The sequence below is a fragment of the Canis lupus genome, chromosome 13 (genome assembly GCF_003254725.2).
Source record: "Canis lupus dingo isolate Sandy chromosome 13, ASM325472v2, whole genome shotgun sequence".
Taxonomy (NCBI): domain Eukaryota; kingdom Metazoa; phylum Chordata; class Mammalia; order Carnivora; family Canidae; genus Canis; species Canis lupus.
The window spans coordinates 30,072,015-30,094,672 of NC_064255.1; positions in this window are offsets into that span (position 1 = coordinate 30,072,015).

Genomic DNA, 22,658 nt, shown 5'->3' on the forward strand with positions numbered 1-22,658 from the left:
TGCTCACACACAGCTTCAATCTCAAGCCTTCACAGCCTTAGAGAGCTGCTGCAGCTCCAGCTGCAGCATCACCCAAATTCCAGGTCCCCAATGGGAGGAGGCAGGTCACAAGAAGGCAATTTTCTGGAAATCTCATGCACATTCTTCATTACTGTATGACAAATTGTCACCAAGTTAGCAGCTTGAAATGCTGTGCACCTGTCACATCACAGTTTCTGTGGGTCAGGACGCTAGGCATAGCTTAGCTGGGTTCTCTGCGTCAGGGTCTCATGACCCCTCAACCCAGGTATTAGCTAGGGCTACCTTCTCTTTGCAGGCTCAGCTAGGGAACAACCCACTTCCAAGCTAAGGGGACTTTGTGGAGAGAATTCCAATCCTTTGGCTGTAGGATCAAGGGTCTCGGTGTCTTTCTGGCTGTTGGCTGGAAGCTTCTCTCAGCTCCTAGAAGCCACCTGCAGCTTCTTGTCATGTGGGCTTCCTTCACTGGCCTATTTATTCCACCAAACGAGCAAGGAAGGGACTCCTTGTAAGACAGGCATTACCGTCTTACGTATGCAAATATGTACACATGATCCCACACGGTATCAAGGACATCCTGTGGCCTGTGCTGCATTCTACACGTCTAGAAGCCAGTCGAAGTTTCTGCCCTCCTTCAGGGGAAGGGATCACACCCAGATGTGAACCTCAGGATGCAAGGGTCACGGATGCCACCACGACAGTGCATCTACTCCATCCCATACCCACTCGTCCAAGCCTCCCACGGCCTAAAACCTGGTCTCATAGTCATCGAGGTGCAAAGGAAACTGGGAATATAGTTCCTTAACTGCTCAGCAACGTGTCCACTTAAAGACTGGGGTTCTATCACCAAAAGGTTGGCTTATTATAAGCATCTAGAAGTCATTTCTAACCTCTCTTCCCATTACTCAGACGAGAACACGTGAAAGAATTATGGATAGCACATTTGCTCCTTTCCCTCAGCATGCTTTGTCCCTAATAACGTGAATTAAAAAAAAAGAAAAAAAAAAGACCTAAAACGAATCAATGTGACATCCCTTGTTCTGGGGAAATTTTTCTGGTGGACTTTGCCAGCCCCTTCTGGCTTCTCTCCCACTCTGCTTTGTTTTAGTTTTATCATACGCCCCATCACGATACTCATTTCTTGAGAGTCCGTAGGAGGGGTGGAGTCCTAAGGAAATAATCTGAGGTGCAACAACAGCTCCAGGCGCGAGGAGAGCCACCAGAGTGTTCGCTAGAATGCAAATATTTGCTACAGCCCTGATGATCAGTTATTACGTGCTGAGCAGACAAGATAACGATAAACCACATGTCGGCCTGAGAGGCGGTTGTAAAACTCATGTTTGCAAATGTTTATCAAAGTGGGGGGAAAAAAAAAGCTGAGGATACGTTAGGTTTCCAGAGATAACCATATACATAAAACAATGACTTGAATGATCTAAAAATCACATGTCGTAACAACGATCTGAAAGATCGATTACAAAAACGTGAACAGTATTTATCCCTGGGTGATGGGATTTCAGGTGTTGTCCGTTTCCTTCTTTCCACAATTTTGTCTTCTCCAGGTGTTATTTCATGTGAACGTGTTGCTTCTAGAGTCACAGAAAAAGGAAGAGAGGTACACGTATCCATTGCAATGGCAGGAGACACAGCTTCACCCAGGTTGAATGGCCTGGATGGGCTGTGGTTGACGTGGTGGCCGGGTTTATGGTCCCCCCACCCTCGATCAAGCTGGAAAGGAATATTCTTCCCAGAAAACCCTCAACAGTGGAGGAGGTGGGACTCTGAGCTCCTTAGACCAGAATTAGTCTCCCACAGCCCCCCGCGATGATCAGAAGAAAAAGAAGCAATGGCCTGGGGTGGGCGCGGGACCATAGGAGTCCCATAGAGCCTACGTGGTTCCTCCCACCGGCAACAACACCCTGGGGGACCCCACTGCGCCTCTGCCTCAAGTGGATGCCATGAGATATCCACTCACTTCCTCTCAGCTGCTGATGGCTTCTTTCCCCAGGACCTGCCGTATCCCCAAAGCAGGGAGTCCTAGGTGCCACCTGTAACCCATGGCATTATGGGACCTGGTGGGTGATGTCCTGCTCTCTCATCTCTCGGAGAGATGGTGCTGGCCACTCCCTGCAGTCTCTTGGAGAACCTCGGTTGGAGCGAGCCCTGGGTGCCCATTGTGGCAGACGGCTCACACATGTACCCAACATCCATCCCTTCCCTGCCTCAACTTCCCACTCCCTGGTGCTTCCTGAGAGCACTTCCCAAATAAAGTACCTGCATGTAAATCCCAACGCTACGGTCTGATTCTGGGAAACTCAACTGGCTCTGCTCTGGCATTTTGAACATCCTCTCTTCCTCCTATGTCTCACCAGATGTGAACTTCAGGATGCAAGGGTCACAGATGCCACCATGACAGTGCATCTACTCCATTCCATACCCACTCATACAAGCCTCCCACGGCCTAAAACCTGGGTGGGGTGGGCATATCACAGGCAACCACCTTGGCCCACTCCTCTTGTCCCACATCTCTGGCCTGGCCTGCCCTGGCGTCTCTGGCTCGTCACACTAGTGCCCATTTCCCTCTTCCACACACACCCCGGCCCTCATCTTTGTGTCGAGACCTACCTGCACTGGCTTCTCTGGTTTTCCAGAATTGGTGGCCTGTCAGGCCCGGCCCCCCTGCTTGGGCCTGTTCCCTGATTCCAGACATTCTCGCCTTGTGTAAGATGCTGCCCTCCACCCATCACCTGCCCCCATACACTCCCTCCAGGTCCTGAGGAGGGATGCTTGCAAGGAGTTTGCTGGAAGCATTCAAGGAGGTAACGGGTGGACGAACCAAGCCCTAGGTCATGGCCCAGCATGTGCCTAGTATGGTGCACTAGTGCATGTTGGATTGAGTCTTTTTTTTTTTAATTTTTATTTATTTATTCATGAGAGACAGAGAGAGAGAGAGAGAGAGAGGCAGAGACACAGGCAGAGGGAGAAGCAGGCTCCATGCAGGGAGCCCAATGTGGGACTCGATCCTGGGCCCCCAGGATCACTCCCTGGGGTGCAGGCAGATGCTCAACCACTGAGCCACCCAGATGTCCCAATATGTTGGATTGAGTCTTGCTGCTTACTCAGGACCTGGGACCAGGAGTGTGGTCCCAGAAGGCAGCACAGCCTGGCTTTTGTGAGCAGAGGATTACGACTCCCCATACATTCACAGAAATCATGCCATTGGATGGATTCCCAGTGGTCCCCAAATAGGGTCACGTTTAACTCAATGGACAGCCAACAATGGGCTTGGAGTGCTCCACGGCACCGCAGCCAGTTTGCTGACAATAACAACAAAGACAACAGTAATCATATCAGTTATTTCTTGACCTTCTAATGGCTTTCCATCTCACTCAAAGGAAAAGCCAAACACCAGTGGCCACAAAGTCATGTGTGCTGGCTTTCTTTTCTTTCCGATCCTGTCTTCTTCCCTCTTGCCTGGCTCCAGCCATGAAATATAAGGTCACGCAGGGGAGAGAGAAATGAGGAAGACGGAGGACAGCCAGCGTATCGTGATTAGGGTTTCTGAGAAAAAGAGCATAAAAATGGGAGAAAAATTATTCATGCGCACATTAGAAAAAGTTTCCTAAAATAAGTATGCAGATTTAACGGGCAAAGTCCCCCCCCACCCCGCCCCACCCCACCCCGCCCTCGCCCAGCCCCGCCAACACACACAAAACCTGCAAAATAATCCATGCCAAGATTGAGTTTCTGAACTTTGCTGATAAGGAAAGGACCTTGGAGACATTCAGGTAGAAAAAGCAATTAAGTTGAAGAGGGACAAAGCTAGGCTGACTCTGGATTTTTCTCCAGCATTTTAATTTTTTTAATTTTATTTTTTTTCTCTAGCACTTTTAATTGCTAGGAACAATGGCAATGAAATCTGGAAGGAAGGGAGGGAGGCCCAAACATGTAAAATGCAGCCAAGTCGACTTTCGGAGAGGAAGGCAGCAGACAGACATTTGCAGCCAAGCAAGAGGTTAGGAACCAGGGTGTCCGCGAGCTCTCCGTGAGGAAAGAAAATGAGAAGGGGAGAAAACCCAGCTGATAAGGAGGCGCTCCTGTCATCCAAGAGAGACATGGAGAAATGGACAAGCTGGTCGGGACACACTGGGGGTGATGGACGTCGAGTCCATTTCGGTGTCAAAGTAGCACAAAGCAAACCCAAGAGTTACGGTTCTGAAATCGAATATGAGTTGTAGCAAACGTACTATGGAAAACGAGTAAGTGTGACCACCAGCTGGTAGCCACCGAGGAGTGTGGGAAACACACGCGAGGGCACAGACTTCCTGTTCGTCGTGACTCATTCATCATCCCTTTATTCGACAAATATTAGTTGAGCACTTGCTATGTGTCAGACCCCATTCTGGTTTCTGGAGATAACGCACGCAGCAGGTGCCCTCGTGCATGACGTTCTGCTGGGCATTGAGAGACAGCGATTCCTGCTACTCGCTGAGTGTGGGGTCTTGTTCTGGATCCCTCGGGGAGCTTCAGAACCCGCCAGGTCTGTTTGTGCTTTTAAGTGTCCTCTGCCTGAAAGGCTTGTCCCACCTTTTTATTTTGCTTTGTTCATGGCCACTCAACTTTAAATACTCAGTTTAATGAGGAGGGCACTGGATGGGATGAGCACTGGGTGTTATACCATATGTTGGCAAATTGAATTTAAATTTTAAAAATAAGATAAGATAAGATAAGATAAGATAAGATAAAATAAAATAAAATAAAATAAAATAAAATAAAATAAAATAAAATACTCAGCTAGGTGTTGCTTCTTCCAGGAAGTCTTTCCTGATCTCACACTCTGGCGAGATTAGGTATCTTTCTAAGGTGCCCCCTTTCAGCCACATCTCCTTCTCCCCCCCTGAGAACTTTTGTTACCTTGATACTTGTCACATATATCGTATTTGGCTTTTATTCAACTCCTGATTCTTCTAGAAGCTGAGCTGTTCAAGGTCCAGACTCTGTTTTTTATGTCTTTGCAATCTGAACACAGTGCCAGGCCGAAAAAAATAGATACTAAATAAGTTTAAGGGATAGAGGGATGGATAAGTGGTTGGATGGATGGGAGGAAGGATGATGGAGGGCAAGCTGGCCCCCCTTGTGCCGTGTCACCCTCTATGGCCCACACTGCATCTAGAAGCCTAACCACATCACACACTCTAGATCTTTCATCTTCTCTCCACGGCCCATTCAATAAAGTCCAAACTCTTCACCAGGACGTGCATGTGCTCTATGATCTCGATTCTTCTTTCCTCTCTACGCTCATGTCTCAGAGCCACTTGGGCCCCTGACGTGACACCAATTAGAGGTAAGTATCTATATGCTCTAAGATGGAATTACAGCAGAGCCCTTGACGTTGCCTCTTCTCAACTCTATGCTTATCCTGCTCCCCAAGATCTTTCTCTCCTCACTTGGCCCTCTGTTCCCTGGATACCGTTACATCTTTACACCTCAAACTCTTTAATTTGGTTATGTGCTTACCTACTTGTTCCCTGCACCAGCCTATGAGTTCCTGGAGAAAACGGTCCTCAATCGTATTCAGAGCAGAGTAAGAAACTGCACCAGACAGAGAATAGGTAGGTTCTCGATAAACGTGTGAAGATATGATCCTGCGATGGACACAATAATGCCCCCGAAAGATGTCCGTGTCCAAATCCCCACAGCCTGTGACTATGTGACTTTCCCCAGGCAGAAGAGACTTTGCAGATGCAATTAAGTTAAGGATTTTAAGATAAAGAGATTATCCTGGATTATCTGGGTAGGACCAGGTAACCACAAGGGTCCTTCGCAGCTGGGAGTGGGAGCAGGCCGGACTCTGTGACAATGGGAGCAGAGGTCAGAGGGCTGAGGTTTCTGGCTCTGAGGATGGAGGAAGGACCACCCGCCAAAGGAAAGCAGGCAGCCTCCAGAAGGAACCCAGTCCCATTTAGGACCTTGGACCCCTAGAACTGTAAGATCCTACAAACTTCCCAGTCATTTGTTACAGTGGCCATAGGACACCAATGTAAAAGCAGTGGCTGGCACTTTTGAGGGTCCCCTCTCTGTTTCCACGGTGCACAGCCTGCCACACCTGTCTCCTGTAGGGCCTCAAGGCTGAGAGAAGTGTGAAGTGACTGTCCCGTGGGCAGCGATTGGCAGGTGGGGATGGCAACCCAGGCAGCCCGTAGCTGCTCCCCTGGACAAAAGGGAGCAAGGGACCTTCACCTCTGTGATCCAGAGATGCTCAGGTTGACTGGTTCCGTGTCTAAAATGATCCTAGCTCCTTCCTAATCCCAACCCCAGGGGCGGGAGCCTCCCCTCCTCCTTCACTTCTCTTCTCTTTCCCTCCTTCCTGAGGAGGAAGCCAGGAACCTGGAGCTGTGGTCGCCTGTCCTTGCTGGGAGGCAGACGAGCCTGGAGACAGGTCGGGGAGCCAGTCGGGCTGCACCCAGCCCCCGCCCCTACTGTGGCCCCCCACCCCCACTCCAGTCCTGGCCTCCCACGGAGGAGGGGAGTCCTGCGGGTGCCAAGTTGGCCTCGGGCACTGACCAGGTGGGCTGTGGCTTTTCCCAGAAATCTTCACACTGTGCCAATCTTCTCCTGGAATCCACACTGGCCACTGTGCCAGACAGAGTGGTGGTTCTGCTGAGCTGCTGCCAACACCCCCTCCAGAGCCTGATCCTGAGCCCTGTGTCCTCAGCTCCGGGGAGCACGAGCGGAGCAAGAGGAAGTGTGAAGGACTCACAAATATGTGGAAAAATGTGGTCTCCCCCCGTCCCCTCAGCTATCAGAAACACACCTGGGTCGCTCACCAAATTTGCAAAGTTGCAAATCCTAGTACTCGCTGCACTTGAACGTCCTGGAACAGATTTTCTAGATACCAGTTTAGTATGGGTGTATGATATATGGTTTCTTAAAAGTATTTGTTATGTGATACATATATATATTTTTTAAACTTCTTACTCTCTGACCCACTAATTGCACATCTCAGGAATCACGGTAAAAAGGGAAGCCAAACCGAAATAGGCACCTGCCTGAGGATTTATGTAGAAGAATCACCATCGCGGTGAAACTTAGAAGAATTGAAAAAGGAACAACAGAAATGTCGAAAATAAAGGGATCGGTTACATAAATCTTGGTAATCTCAGGTGTCCCGGGGAATGAAGATTTTTATAGGCCTTTTCCAATTTTATTTTATTATTATTTTTATTTTTCTTAAAGAATGAGACCTCAGGAGCCGGGGACAGGGCAGACAGAAGGAGAGGGAGAGAGAGAACCTCAAGCAAGCTCCAACCCCAGTGCAGAGCCCAAGGCTCAATCTCACGACCCTGAGATCATGACCTGAGCTGAAATCAAGAGTGAGACTTAACAAAGTGAGCCACCCAGGCGCCCCGTTTTATATAGGATTTTAATAAGTAAGAGGAATTTTTCTGATAGAGGATTACCTGAGAATAAAATACAAATGTGTATATACTGTTTAATTTAATAAAGATACACATGTGCGCACACACACACACATCTGTGTGCATACAGACACACACATATTTTTAAAAGACTGCACCAGAATGATAAGTGTGGCTATCTTTGTGCTTGGGTTATGGTTTTTATTTTCTTTCTTATAATTATCTGTGTTTTTCAAAATAACATTATATCAATTGTTAAATTTTTAATTTAGTAGGCTTCATGCCCAGTGCAGAGCCCAACATGGGGCTTGAACTCATGACCCTGAGATCAACACCTGAGCTGAGAACAAGAGTTGGATGCTTAACCGACTGAGCCACCCAGTGCCCCAAAGTCTATGCTACTTTTATCATTTTTTTAAGATTTTATTTATTCATGAGAGACACAGCGAGAGAGGCAGAGACATAAGCAGAGGGAGAAGCAGACTCCCTGCAGGGAGCCCTATGTGGGACTGGATCCCAGGACCCCAGGATCACGACCTGAGCCAAAGGCAGATGCTCAACACTGAGCCACCCAGCGCCCCAAAGTCTATGCTACTTTTAAATCAGAGTACACAGGCATCATTTTCTTAAGCCATATCAGAGATGCCCTGTCTCGTTCATTCATGACATCCACCAAATGCCTACTGTGTGGTGAGCACTGGTCAGGTCAGGAGGACGTGAAGCCCTGGGGTGAGTCCCTTGGAGGAGCTCTCTGGTTTTTGTGGGAGGCTGCAGCCGCAAGGGCTCTGGGACACAGAACCTTTCATGAACACCTTTTTTGTGATTAAAAAAAAAAAAAAAAAAAACAGGTCTGTCCACGAGCTGTGCCAATAGCAGCCCATTAAGCAACAGACCTGGGGCGGGCCAGCAGACCTCACCTTGGAACGGGCCTCAAACGTGCCTTCCCAGGAAGGACTCCAGGCCTCTCTGGTGGGCGTTTATATTTTTGGAAACAAAATCCATCAACAACAGGCAAAAGCATTTTCTGCCTCTGCTTTTCAGGGGTCTGGTCCTGACTTTCCAAAACCCAGATCTAATCTCAAGAAACTCTGTCACAGACCCCTCCCTCTCCTACCTCGGCTGCCCTGGGTGCCCCAGCACCAAGCCCTCCTCCTGCCCCCTTTCCTGCAGTGTAGACGGCTCCCTGTTCCTGGAAGGCCTGGCCCTGCTGACGGAGAGGTTGAGAACAGAGGGTAGGAGCCAGAGACCTGAGTCTAAATCCAGCTTCACCACTTGCAAGCTGTACCACCTTTGAGCAAATCACTAACCCCTTAAAGCTCTGTTTCTTTGCCTGAAAAATGAGTTAATCCAGTGTTTTTCAAGGAAGGGAATGTATGAGTGCTCATCAATTTGAGTAAGTATTTCCTGAGTTCTTACTGTGTGGGGCCCCCCCAATACACAGGAGAGGCTGTGGCCATAATCACACTTGGGAAAAGAAGGAAAAAAAGCCCTGATTTGTGGCTCTTGCCAGTTTCCGTGGTGTGAATACCCTCACCGTCATCGATCTCAAGCTACCAACAATTGAGCTGGTTGGCAAGAAAGACCCCTGCATATTTAACAGGCCTCTTTCAGGATCTTATGAGCTTCTTCCCACCATTCATCCCCAGAGGACAAGCTTGGTCCTGGTCTTCATGGTCTCATGGTTTAATGGGAAGAAACCAAGAACGATTTGTGTAATTATTGAATATCTATCTGTCTTACCTCTAGACTAGTGGCTTTGTGGTGGCAGGAACCACTGTTTAACTTTGGAGAAAATTTTTCCTCGCCACATATTACTCAGTCCTGGGGGATGGTAGGTACCTAATAATACCTGTTAGATGAATGAATACATGTGTGTTTTTTTTTTTAAGACTCATGTATTTATTCATGAGAGACACACACACAGAGAGACAGAGATATAGGCAGAGGGAGAAGCAGGCTCCTTGCCGGAGCCCGATGCAGGACTCGATCCTGGATCCCAGGATCACGACCTGAGCCTAAGGCAGCCACCCAACTGCTGAGCCACCTGGGCGTCCCAATAAATGTCTTTGATAAAAAACAAGATGTATGAAAGTCAGCTAAATGCACAGATGGGGAGTCATAGGGAATGAGTCTTTCTATAGGTGTCTTCTCTGAGGAAGAGATTTTGAAATTAAAAGAAACAATATATTTCAAGGACATAGTACAGTGTCCGTTGCATAGAACGTACCCAACACATAGTACCTAATGTTCCCTTTCTTTGTTCTTTGCAGCCAAATATCATGAACACCACAACCCAAATGGCGCCACTTCCTGTCACAGTCACCTCTGACTTCCTGCTCTCTATTTCTGCCAGAGAATGGAGAACCCCCACCCCCACAGGGGCTATGCCACAGCTTCCTGGAGGAACCTGGATCTTTCTCTTACCCATGACCCTGGTGGCTAAGCTGAGGCCTCTGCACATTTTTGCATCCATGTTCTGGAATGTTCCAACATGGAGCTTTGAGTCTTCTCTCCATGAGAACTGGCCCCGGGAGCCTGTGGACAGTGGGAGGAAGGCAATAGGATTATAGCTGGCTTGTGTGAGGTCACAGGTCTGGTCTAGGCCCAGCCCTGGTTGTGAAGACCTGGCTGGATTCCTGGCCATCACCTTGAGGAAGTCCCCACAACCTTTGGGGATTCGTTTTCCTAATCCGTAGGGGGAGGATTTGACCCAGTAGTGTCTGTGCCTCCTTCCAGCCCTAACATGTTGTGATTATATCAGTAGACACTCTCCTAAATGTCTTTGATGTCTTCAAACTCTCTGGGCCTCAAGAACAAGCTGTGCCTTGCATGTGGCCACAAAAGAGCCTCTGGCAAGAACACACAGCCTGGATCCCTATGTCCTTGGAGACGCGGTTTGAGGACTAGGGGTGTCCTCCTGACCCTATCACCTCTCTTACTTTCCTCCCCTATTGCTCTTCTTCTTCCCAGGGATCAGCCTTCCTGGGGCACATTGCCTGCTCCAAGTGGCTCAACAGGATCTTAAGCCAACGAGCATGCCCATATACACCCACCTCTTTAAAAAAAAAAAAAAAAAGATTTATTTATTTGAGAGACAGAGAGGAGAGCGAGCGCGCACAAGTGGGGAGTGCAGAGGGAGAGGGAGAGAGAATCTGGAGCAGACTTCCTGCTGAGGGCAGAGCCTGATGTGGGCTCCATCCCAGGACCCCGAGATCACCTGGGCCAAAGTCAGATACTTAATGGACTGAGCCATCCAGATGCCCCCATGCCAATCTTTTCTTACTACCCTGTGTGTAGAAGTCCCATCTCTGCTGGAAAACATCTAGCCGTGGGGAGCTCCCTCCCTTTCAGAATGAGGCTTTCCATCATTGGGATGCTCTGGGAGCGTGGGGTGAGGCAGTGGAGCTGGATAGGCAAAGCGGGGCGCCAACCCCTCCTAAGCACTTTCTGTGTGCCAGCCACTCGGACACAGCTTTCCTGACTTGGGGAGGCATGGCTAATTACCCTCATTTTAGACCCAAGGAAACTGATGCTCCGGGACACTGAGCCACTAGCTGGGGGACGCACAGCTGGGATGCCCCAGCTACTTCACATGCTGCCTGGTGCTCCTGACCCCGGGAGGGTGACAGGCCCTGTGCCATATCCACCCACACACCTCTCATAGACCCGCCAGGTCTCTGGGGACCCTCAGGACAAACTCACACCACTTGTGTTGTCCCGAGACTAAGGGGAAGGGCACCCCCCCATTTATCGGGGACTACTTAGGCACCCAAAATACTCTCAACGGCTCCTCCTTCCATTGTATCATACACCCCTCACTCATCACAGGCCGTAGAGTTAATGGTTCACAAGCATCTGTTGAACTGACAAAGGCATGTCCCCTGCAGACGCAGACACGGAGGCTCCCGGTGGCTGGGCGACCCACAGCAGGGAAGGAGAGCTGCGCCCCGAACCCAAGGTCAGTGGGCCCAGGGCGCAAGAGGCCGCGTGTTCTCAAGCACGTGGGATTTGCCCCCAGCCTGAAGTCCCTGGGAGACTGGGGCCAATCAGCTGTGTTTGGAAAAGGCAGGTGTGGAGGCCTCAGGACCCCAGTTACTCATTACCTTTTATTAAATGCTGGTATCGCAAAGCCTCATAAATAGGCCAAGGGGTGCTAAGTCATCTAAAGGCCAAGCCAGACAAACAAGAGCCTTACTGATTAACCATCCTGCTTTTCAGGCCTACCAGCTGCTCGGCCGCCCTGGGGTGGGGATTGGGGGTGGGGGCGGGGGGGTGCGAGGCCAAAACCGCCACCTCCGCCAGAGTGGCCAAGCCTTAAAGGCTGGGCTTGTTTTCAGGCCTGGCTGTCAGGAATCTTGAAAACCAACAGTGGCACCCTCGACTTTGGTGCCAACTTCTGGAGCCTCCGAAAGTCCCTGTTGTGCGCGTTTGTCGGGGAAGGCGCCCCTTGAGTCCTGCATCCTCTGACACACACAACCCCACCCCCCCCACCCCGCCCCCCGCCTGGAGAGCCACTGTGGGGAAACTGGCTTTCTCCCACCCTCCCCTGAGCATCTGGGGGCTTGGCTGTCTCCCATCCTTGGGGACCCAGGGCCTCGGCCACCACCTCTCCCCTGGAGTTCAGGCTGGATCAGAGTAAGGGGCGCTGGCAAACACCCTCTGGCATCCCCGAGATGAGCCCACCAGTCATCTCAGCTTCAGAGTTTCCACGCATCTCATTTGCGGAGAAGCAGGAAATGCAGCAGAAAACATCCAGAGAAGCAAGTGACAACTGTAAACGGTTCTGGAGTCTTTCAAAGCCCCCACAGCACTGTCTTGGTGGAGGATGGCTACCTTTGCTCTGGGGGCCCCAGGAGAGAATCCCCAGCTCCCACAGGCTGCCCACCGCCCCTTGGCTCAGGACCCCGTGTCACTGTGTCGTCACACCTGTGTCTGGGACTTTGCCTCCCCCTGCCTCCCTCTTATAAGCGCCCCTGTGAAGACACTGCACCCCCCCCCCCCAGGTAATGCGGGATGAGCTTCGCATCACAACATCCTTAACTTAATCATATCTGCAAAATCCCCTTTCAAAGTAAGCTAACATATTCTCTGGTTCCTGGGGGTGAGGACCCGGACATCCCTGGGGAGGAGGCCATCCTCAGCTGACAAGGTCTCTTTGCAACGATCACTGACAGACACTATGTCCTGAGGCCACCAGGCTTCCTCCCCACTGACCAACGGGGCGGGCGTCCTGAGCTTTTACTTCCTTGGAGCCATCCTCAGGGTGACAAGATGCACCTGTCTGTGTCCTGGCGGGAAGAGCTGGGGTGCATCCTCATCCCCTTGGAACCTGTCAACCGAGACTCCTCTCTCAGCCTCGACTATGCTAAGGTCACGAGTGACCTTGGGAAACCTGCCACTGCCTTTCACCGTCCCTTCCTCCTCGCACAGAAGGGTCAATGCCGTCCCCTCCCCAAAGCTATCATGAGGATGGGTGGAAATGGTAAACTGTAACTCAGATAACGCAGAGGCCCATAAAGGCCTCCTTGCCCTTTGGAACAAGGATAAGATCTCCGGAAAATGCAGCCCCGATTCTGGCGCCCGTAGGCTTTAAACCCTCCAGGGGCTTCCAGCAGCACTTCCAGGTGCCGTCAAGTGTCCCCCGGAGGCCTGCAGGGTCTGCACAGGGTTCGGCCCCCACCACCCCTCCACCCTCACCCCAGATTGTCCACACTGGCCGCTCCAGTTGCTTGAACCCACCAACCAGGGCCTCCCTTGTTTTCCTTTCTGTGCCGGAACATGCAACCCCAGCAGTGTGAACCTGGGGTCCCTCCTGCCCTTTAGATCACAGCCCAGGTCCCGTCTCTATAGACAAGCCTGACTCACACGGTGTGATTGGTTCCCCACTTACTCCCCGTCACCGTCACCCACACTGTTTCTTCTCCTTCACTTGTCACCTTCTGTCTCCTGCTGGGCACCCAGCCGACCACACCTGCCCGCTTCCCTGCCCTGAGGTGTGGCCATGGGACAGCGCCCTCAATGATGGCACGGGCGGGACTGCTGCGCTCTGTTTGCAGTGCTGGCTTGTGAGAACCTCCTGCAGGGTCCTCTCTGCTCCGCCGGGCCCTGTCCGCAAGGCCTGTAGGTCCCAGCCGATGGGGAGGCATGTCACAGGATAGAGCTTGCACCCCCAACCCCCAAATCAGGGAAGACCTGATAAATACCCACGTTGGGTTTCTCTGCGAGTAAGAAATGCACTTTTATCGTGTGAGGTGCTGAGATTTGAGAGTGTCCAGTCCATGCTGACACTTTTATTTGTATTTATCAGTTTACTGTCCATCTCGCCACAATGTCTGCTCCGGGAGACTATCTGGGTCCCTATGGACACCTCGGCTCCTGGCACCGACTCTGGCACAATGTGGATGGACGACCAGAGCTTGTGGAACAAATGAATAGACGAGAGAAATAATAAGATTGGCCTGACCTCCCTTTCTACACTCTAGAAAAACCCAAAGTCCACCCCAAGTTTTTGCAAATCCCCAGGCACTTTGGACTCCAGGACTCAGAGTTCAGGCATTTTGTCACCCTTTCTGCCGGGGTCAGTAAGTCTAGGTGTCTTCATGCCATCTTTACTCACATCATGACAGGTCACAGGTGGAACCTCACCCTCATCTGGGCACCCATGTGTGGGAGCCCACACGCACATGTGTGCGCACGCACACGCCGGCCCGGGGTCTCTGTGGGTCATGGGCACTTGACCATGGTCTTTGGGAGGCAGAGGATGGCATTCACGGCAATGCCCACAGCTTTCATAGGAAGTCAACACCCCGGCTTCAATTTCTAGGGCCCCCCACATCTCCATCCAGACACCTCCCCTGTCATTTCAGCCACATGTTGTTCCAACCACCTGTTAGTTTCTTGGCTTCTTTCCTCTTCCTCCTCTTCTCTCTCCCTCCTCACCATTGTGCTGCTCTTCTAGGCTCTTCTACTCCATGACCTCACCACCCCCCCCATCCAGGGGAACACTCTGTCCCTGCCTTCTGACTCTGGGTAGGCCCGCAAGTGCATCCCCCCAGGTAGGGTGAGGAGGGAGTAATAGTTCTGATCCCAGGTCACATAAGGCCAGGTGGCATCTGCCTCTCCCGCCGGGACCCTCGGCTTCTGGAAGCCTAAGCTGACATGCAAGAAGTCCAGATCTCTTGAGGCCACCAGGCTGTGATGAAGCCCGGACCACATGCCGAAGCTGTGCTGGGTGCTCCGGTCACCAGCCCCAGTGGAGGCTGCCTCAGCCACCAAACTGGCCAGTGCAGAGGCCTTTGGATGTTTCCAGCAACCCGATGGTGAGACATTCCGCGGAGTCTTCCCAGCTGAGGCCCAGGCAGCGTGGAGGAGACACAAGCCACCCTTGCTGGGCTCCATCCCAATTCCTGACTCATAGGATTTCCGAGCAAAATAAAATTGGGGGTTTTCGCCACCAGGTTTGGGGGGGCTTTGCTCTCCAGGGACATTAGAAACGGGAACAGCTCTTCCCTGCTGTCTCAGAGGGAAGTTTCCCCTCATTTTCTTAAGCCTGGCAAGTCAACCGTTTCTTTTGTTGTTTTCCTCTGCCTTCAGGGTCTCAGATTCCACCCCAAGTGGCTTGTTAAGGTATTTTTTCCTAAACAAAACTCTCTTAGAGGTGTTCTGATGCCAGCAATTAAGATAGCAAAGTGTTTTATCTCTGCCAAGTGTTTGAGTGCTTGGCACATGCATATGCTCAATTAATGTTAGTTTTAAATTCTGTATTCTTTTCTGAACTCCCGGGGAGCTGGAAGGTGAATAAAAGGCTGGGTTAAGGGAGTAACTTTTGGATTCCAGAAATAGGCGTTTGGCTCACTCGGGCCCCAGCGTTTGTAGGAAGCAGGATCCAGCAACAAAAGAGCCCTTATCAGGAGGCTTAAATAGAGACAATTAATACAGAGAAACAGGTACAATGGTGTCTGAAGAGTTGAGAAGACTTGCATGTAGGGTTGCCAGATAAAATACAGGGAAGCTAGTTAAATTTGCATTTCAGATAAATAATGAATATAGTGTGTGTGTGTGTGTGTGCACGCGCAAGTATATTCCATGCATATTTGGGAAAACTTACTCTTAAAAAAACGATACGTCATTTATCTGAAATGAAAACTTAACTGGCCGTCCAGTATTTTTATTGACTAATCTTGGTAAACTCTCCTCACGGGACTCTGTGCGGCATCCTGGAGCTTAGCAGCATAGAAAGCATCTCTTCCCGGCGTGGGGGACGAGGGCGGAGGGGCTGATACCAGGGTCCAGGGGCTGAGGGTGTCCCCCGCCGCCCCCCCCACCCCGGTGCTGGCACCCTGTTAGGGACCGAGGGGCTGGGGCTGGGACCAGGGAGGGGATACCCAGCCAAAAGCAGGGGCCAAGGAGCCTGGGACATGTAGTTTGCAAGGGTCAGCCCTCTGGGGCAGAGCAGACAAGGGTCCCGGGTCCACACTATAAATAGCATCATGCTTATCAAAAATATATCAGACCTCTCCAACTGTTTCTTGAACCCTCCCAATGTTTGTGGCACCATATTAAGCAATTCATAGGCATGTTGTCATCCAGCCCTTGACCAAACTATGAGGAAGGCGCGATTCTTTTCTACATTTTACCAATGAGGACATTGAGAGATTAAGAAATTTGACCAAATGCCACGCAGGAAGTGTGTGTCAGCGTCAGGTCTTTCCTACATCAGCCAGAGGTGCTTCGGCCCCCTGGGCAGACAGGGAGAAAGGCGGAGGTCACAGAGCAGCGGGCAGCACCGATGCATCCAGACTGTTGACCTAGAAGGGCCACCCTGATCCGAGGCCGCGTGCTCTGGCTAAGGCCTGAACCTGAAAAGCCTTCTCTCTCTTGCTCTTCCCAAGGGCATCAGCTGTGTTTGCTCTTTTCTTGCAACACCCAAAACGTACATGTTGGCAGCCACGACAGTAGAAAGCAGCAGAATGGAATAGTTCAGAGCCTGCACCCTGAAACCAGGTGACCCATCCAACTCCTGGCTCTGCCATGGCCTCGCTCCGTAACTTTGGGCAAGCTGCGGAAGCTCCGGGCCTGTTGTTCTTCAGCTATAGGGTGGGGCTGCTGCTGCTGCTGGGGATGATGATCTCAATGATGATGGTGGTGACGATGACGGTGATGCTGATGTCTACATACCCCGCCATGCAGACGCTTCATTGCTCTGGACTGCTTCTATGCGTAAGGCCAGCAGCAGCCCTGCCCATTGACGAGACGGACCAGTGAATGCATCCACGTGAAGCCCCGGTACCCAGCCTGGCCCATAGCCTGCACCCGATTGATGTAGGCTGCTATGATGTACGTTCCAGAATCAGCTAAGAGCAGGACAGTGTTCTAAGCACCGAGGACACAAAATTAAAAGGCTCTGTGTGCCGAGAGATAGGGAGGTGAGAGGGACCGGGAAGTGCACTATTTTAGAAAGTTGGGGTCTCGCGAGGACAGAGGACAGAAGGGACCAGGACTGAAGAGGAGTTGGTCCTCTAGAGATCACAGGAAGGACACCTGAGGTGGGACGAGCCAGGACAAAAGGCATGGGGGAGAGCAGACCCCCAAGTGGGGGCGATGATGAGATGTGGGGACCACAAGCAGGGCGGAGGGAGATGGAGCAGAAGGGGTAATCGAGACACAAAGGCTGGAGAGGGACGCCTGGGTGGCTCAGCGGTTAAGTGTCTGCCTTCAGCCCAGGGCGTGATCCCGGGGCCTGGGATTGGTTCCTGCATCGGGCTCCCCGCGGGGAGCCTGCTTCTCCCTCTGCCTGTGTCTCTGCCTCTCTGTGTGTCTCTCATGAATGAATGAATGAATGAATGAATGAGATCAATCTTAAAAACAAACAAGGCCTCATGAAAGACAGCAATGCTGCTTTGTTGTGGGGCCTTGGATAAGTCCCCTCACCTTCCTAGAGCGGAGCTGGTGGCCTGGGCTCTCAGCTCCGTGCAAGAGTCGTAACCAGCAAATATGACGGGGGCACTGATGTGGAGGGGGCAAAGCAGCTCCGGCCCAGGGCACAGTATTTCTGGGCATACCTGAACCCCATCCCCAAGTGCCCGCTGTTCTAGGCTGATCCTCCCGCCCCCTCCACGCGAGGCTCTTGTCCGAGGCTCTGCTGACCCGAGTCCTCGGCCTTCGGGGGTCTGTTCCCTCCATCCCACCGGAGGCCCCTCCTCCAGGTCTCGTAGAAGAGCAGAGCGGGCAAGGCCCGTGGGGATCACGTCACCCAGACTTCTTCTTTTATAGATGAATAAACTGAGGTCAGAGAAGGGACGGGGGTGGGGGGTGGGGGGTGGTGGTGGTCCTGGGGCTCTCCAGGAGGTAGTGAATGATGCGGGGAGGGCTCTCTGAGCCCTTGTCCCTCATATTCTGCTTCAACGCGTCCCTTCACCCAAGCTGCCCATCCATCCGGCATCTTTTTAAAAAGATTTTATTTATTTATTTATTTATTTATTTATTTATTTATTTATTTAAGAGAGAGAGAGGGAGAGCACGAATAGAGGTGAGGGGCAGAGGGAGGAGCAGGCTCCCCCCTGAGCAGGGACTGGGTGATCATGACCTGAGCCAAAGGCAGATGCTTCGCCGACTGAGCCACCCAGCCACCCGCCTGCATCCAACATTTTTTATATTTTTTCCTTTTTTTTAAATAATAAATTTATTTTTTATTGCTGTTCAATTTGCCAACATACAGAATAACACCCAGTGCTCATCCAACATTTTTTAAAGCGATGCCTTTTTCCACTTTTTAAAGCAACGGAGCACACCTGCTTGCCGCCAGGTGCGGGGAGCACAAGCCTCACACATGTCCGATGAACAGCTCCCCACGGACCGACATAGGCAGAAAGGCGAAGGAATGATTCTGCTAGATTGAGCCTGGCGGCTGTGCTGGGGCTCGGGGAGCCTGATGAGGCACAGCACGGGGGTGCAGGGGGGAAGGGGTGATGCTGGGGTCCAGAGGGCTGCTCCGTCCCCGGCCCGGCCCGCAAGCGCAAAAGCAAGAGAGGAGGCAATCGGTGCAGCCAGAGCAAGGCACGCAGAGCCGGGGAGGTGGAGGCAGGGGCCGGAGCTGGGATGAAGTTTCCGGAGGGGGGTGGGGGGATCGGGCCCAAGGAGGAGCGTGACCAGGGGCGTCACCTGAGCAGCCCTGCTGCCCTGGCACTCCAGTGCAGCTGTGCCTAGGTGCCTCGGGACCCTGCTCCTCCCTGGCCACAATGAGCCCTGCATAGGTCCCCTTTAATAGGAAAGGTCAGCTGGCAAAGGGGAAGCCACGTTGCTGTAACGGGAAGTCTGATTTCCAGGACGTGCCATGCAATCACAGCCCTATTTCTGGAACAGTTCTACGGGTTCCAATGTCTTTTGAAAACTCCAGTGAAACCCCGCAGGCCAGCAGACAATGGGAGGGTTCTTCTCGGCTTTTCTCTCCCCTTGTCCTCGTTGTTCATGGTCCTTCTGTCCCAAAGGCCTGGCTGTGGGGAACGTGTAGCCCGCACCCCTGAGTTCAGGGCTTCCAGAAGAATCCCCACCCAGGGAACACAGGCCTGGACGGCTGCCTGGGGACGGGGGCTCAGAGGGAGCTCGTGCCTCCCTGACCTCTGGCCGTGGGCCCAGAGGTGCAGACACTGACCCCTAGATTCTCGCCAAAACAGGCCAGTCAGGGAAACGGGGTCAGAGCTTCCCACTGCGGCTAAGACCCCAGAGACTCGGGAGCAAGTCTTCTATTTACCCTGACCCCTAGCTTCCACATGCATAAAAGGGATTATTGTTAACACATGTTTCACCACCTCCTAGGGCTCCTCTGGTCAACTGAGAAGTTACAGGAGGAAAAAAATACATATTAGTGTTTTAATTATTTTTTTGAAATTTAGGTGACATCCATGTAACGCATAGTCAACATTTTAAAATGTACCACCCAGGGGCATTTAGTACTTTTATTGCTCTGCAACCACCACTTTTTTTTTTTTTTAAGATTTTATGTATTTATTCATGAGAGGCAGAGACACAGGCAGAGGGAGAAGCAGGCTCCCCGTGGCGGGCCTGATGCGGGACTCGATCCCAGGACCCCGGGGTCACGGCCTGAGCTGCAGGCGGACGCTCAGGTGTCCCTGCAACCACCACTTCTATATAGTTCCAGAACCTTCGCATTGACCCAGAATCTAACCCTGTGCCCACAAAGCGGAAGCTCCCATGCCCCTCTCCACACCCACCAGCCCTGGCAACTACTTCGCCACTTTCCGTCTCTACGGATCCACAAATTCTGGCTGTTTCACATAAACAGGATCCTATAATATGTGGCCCTTTGTGTGCGGCTTTGTTCACTTCATATGATGTTTAAATACGAGGTGCACCCACTTATCAGGGGATGCCTGGGGGGCTCAGCGGTTGAGAGTCTGTCTTCGGCCCAGGGTGTGATCCTGGGGTCCCGGGATCGAGTCCCACGTCGGGCTCCCTGCATGGAGCCTGCTTCTCCCTCAGCCCGTGTCTCTGCCTCTCTCTGTGTGTGTCTCTCATGAATAAATAAATAAAATCTTAAAAAAAAAAACACTTATCAGGACATCATTCCTTCTTATAGCTGAAGAATATTCCGTTTCATGATACATCGCAGGGTATGCATGTTCTGCCCGGAGACACCTGGGATGTTTGGACCTCTTGGCTCTCGTGTATAGTGCGGCTAAGAACATTCGCGTACATGTGTTTGAATAGCGGCTCTCAATTATTGGGGGTGTATACCTATGAGTGGGAGGTCGTGGGCCATATGGTAAGTGCATGGAGCTTTCGGAGGACCCGCCAAGCTGGGCCTCAGCCATGCCATGTTCCGTTTCCACCTGCAGGGAGACAAGCTTTCCGGTTCCTCGACGTCTCTGCCCACATTTGTCATTTTTTTTTCTTTTTTCTTTTTTTGATTACGGTCATCCAAGTGGGTGTGATGGTGACTCTCATCAAAGTAATGACTAATGACGTTGAGCATCTTTTCATGAGCATGTCATCCATTCCCATAACTTCTTTGGAGGGATATCTGTTCAAAGACTTTGATTGTTTTTTTTTTTTAATTTTATTTATTCATGAAAGACTCAGAGAGAGAGAGAAGGGCAGAGACACAGGCAGAGAGAGAAGGAGATTCCATGCAGGGAGCCCGACGTGGGACTCAATCCCGGGACCCCAGGATCACACCCTGGGCCGAAGGCAGACGCTCAACCGCTGAGCCCCCCAGACATCCCACTTTTGACTGATTTTAAGTTTTTAAGTAGACTGTTTTTAAGTGGATTACCTTTCTGTTGTTGAGGTGCAGGAGTTCTTTATATATTCTGGAAATCATCAGGGACATGATTTGGAAATAATTTCTCCCATTCTTTAGGGTTTTTTAAAATTAATTAATTAACTTATTTATTTATGATAGTCACACAGAGATTGAGAGAGGCAGAGACACAGGCAGAGGGAGAAGCAGGCTCCATGCACCGGGAGCCCGACGTGGGATTCGATCCCTGGTCTCCAGGATCGCGCCCTGGGCCAAAGGCAGGCGCCAAACCGCTGCGCCACCCAGGCATCCCCCCCCTTTTTTTTTTTTTTAAAGAATTGATTTTTAGTACTGGTTAGAAATAATCTAAAAGAAAAATGTTCTGTGTTGGTAGCTTCAGCATTGCCTCATCGGCCTCGCTCTTTCCCTCTCCTTTTTTCCCTCCTGTTCATTCTTCCTCCTCCTTCTCTTCCTCGTCCTCCCCCTCCTCCTCCTCTTTCATCTTCCTCTTTTCCTTCTTTTTTTTCCTCTCTCTCTCCCTTACCCCCTCTCTCCACAGAGATAGAGAAATGACTTTAGACTTCAGTAAGAGATGCCAATCATAACTTTCAGAAGTTTTCAACTCCTTTGGGACGCCTGGATGGTTCGCAGAGGAGCATTGCAAACTGTTCCTTTGCGGAATAATGGAGCTGGTCATCCTCCGAGTGGACCTCTGAGCCTGGGGGTGCAGCAAAGCCCTGACCGAGTCTTGGCCAGGAGCAAGCCCCAGCAGTGGGGACCGGGGCCTTACCATCACAGATTCCTGCCATGCAAACCTCTCCGATTCCTCACACACACATGCATCGTGCCCCCCTGGGCCAGGCTCTGCGCTCACTTGTGGAAAGGCAGGGTGGGCCCAGTGACGAGCAGCTCGCGCCCCCGTGGGGGAGACGCCCCCTCCCCCCCAGCCCTGACAGTAGTGGGGCTGCGTACAGAGCTGGGGCGTGCAGAGTGGATGCCGCTGGGCTCTGCAGCCCCAAGTCCTGCCCAGTCTGTCTCTGACTCACTGGGTGTTGTGTCCCTGCCAAGTATTTTACTTTGTCAGCTCGAGTTTGCACACCTGTTCCTGGCTGGGTTTTGCTCCACGGGAGCAAGGATGTGAAACACCTTATGCATTTTATGTAAATATATGTTCAACCATCACACCAAGTGTTCTTTGGGTGATGGCACTTTAGATTTCCCCACTCACTCTGGTCTGTAGCCTTCGGTGCTCTGCATTTTCCTGAGGATAAAGCCCAGTTCCCCACAAATTCCCAAGGTAACACCATCCTGCAGCCCCACTCCCCAGCTCTTGCTCCTGCCTCCCTGTCTCAGTGTCACTGGGCACCTTCCAGCTTTGTGACTGTGCTACACACTCTCTCACCTCAGGGACTTTGCACGTGCTCTTCCCTCTGCCCAGCACCCCCTCCCACCCTTTCCTTGCATGGGTCACCATCCTCGCACCCAATGTCTCATCCCAGTGGCCTTTTCCTCCGGGAAGTCTCCCTTGATCTCTCTAGACAAGCTCAGACCCTGTGCTCCATGCAACTCTGCATTTCTTCTTTTTTTTTTTTTTTTGTTTCAAAATTTAAAACTTCTTTTTTAAAAAATTAATTTATTTTGTTTTTTTTATTGGAGTTCAATTTGCCAACATACAGAATAACACCCAGTGCTCATCCCATCAAGTGACCCCTCAGTGCCCGTCATCCAGTCACCCCATCCCCCCGCCCTCCTCCCCTTCCACCACCCCTTGTTCGTTTCCCAGAGTTAGGAGTCTCTCATGTTCTGTCTCCCTCTCTGATAGTGAAAGGGAATAAAGGGGAAAAGAGAAAAAATGAGTGGAACTCTGCATTTCTGGAGCCACACGTCACACTGTCTTCTGACGGCTGGCTTGACCATCTGCACCAGAAAAACAAGACGGTTACATCAGGAAAGTAAAGGAATGT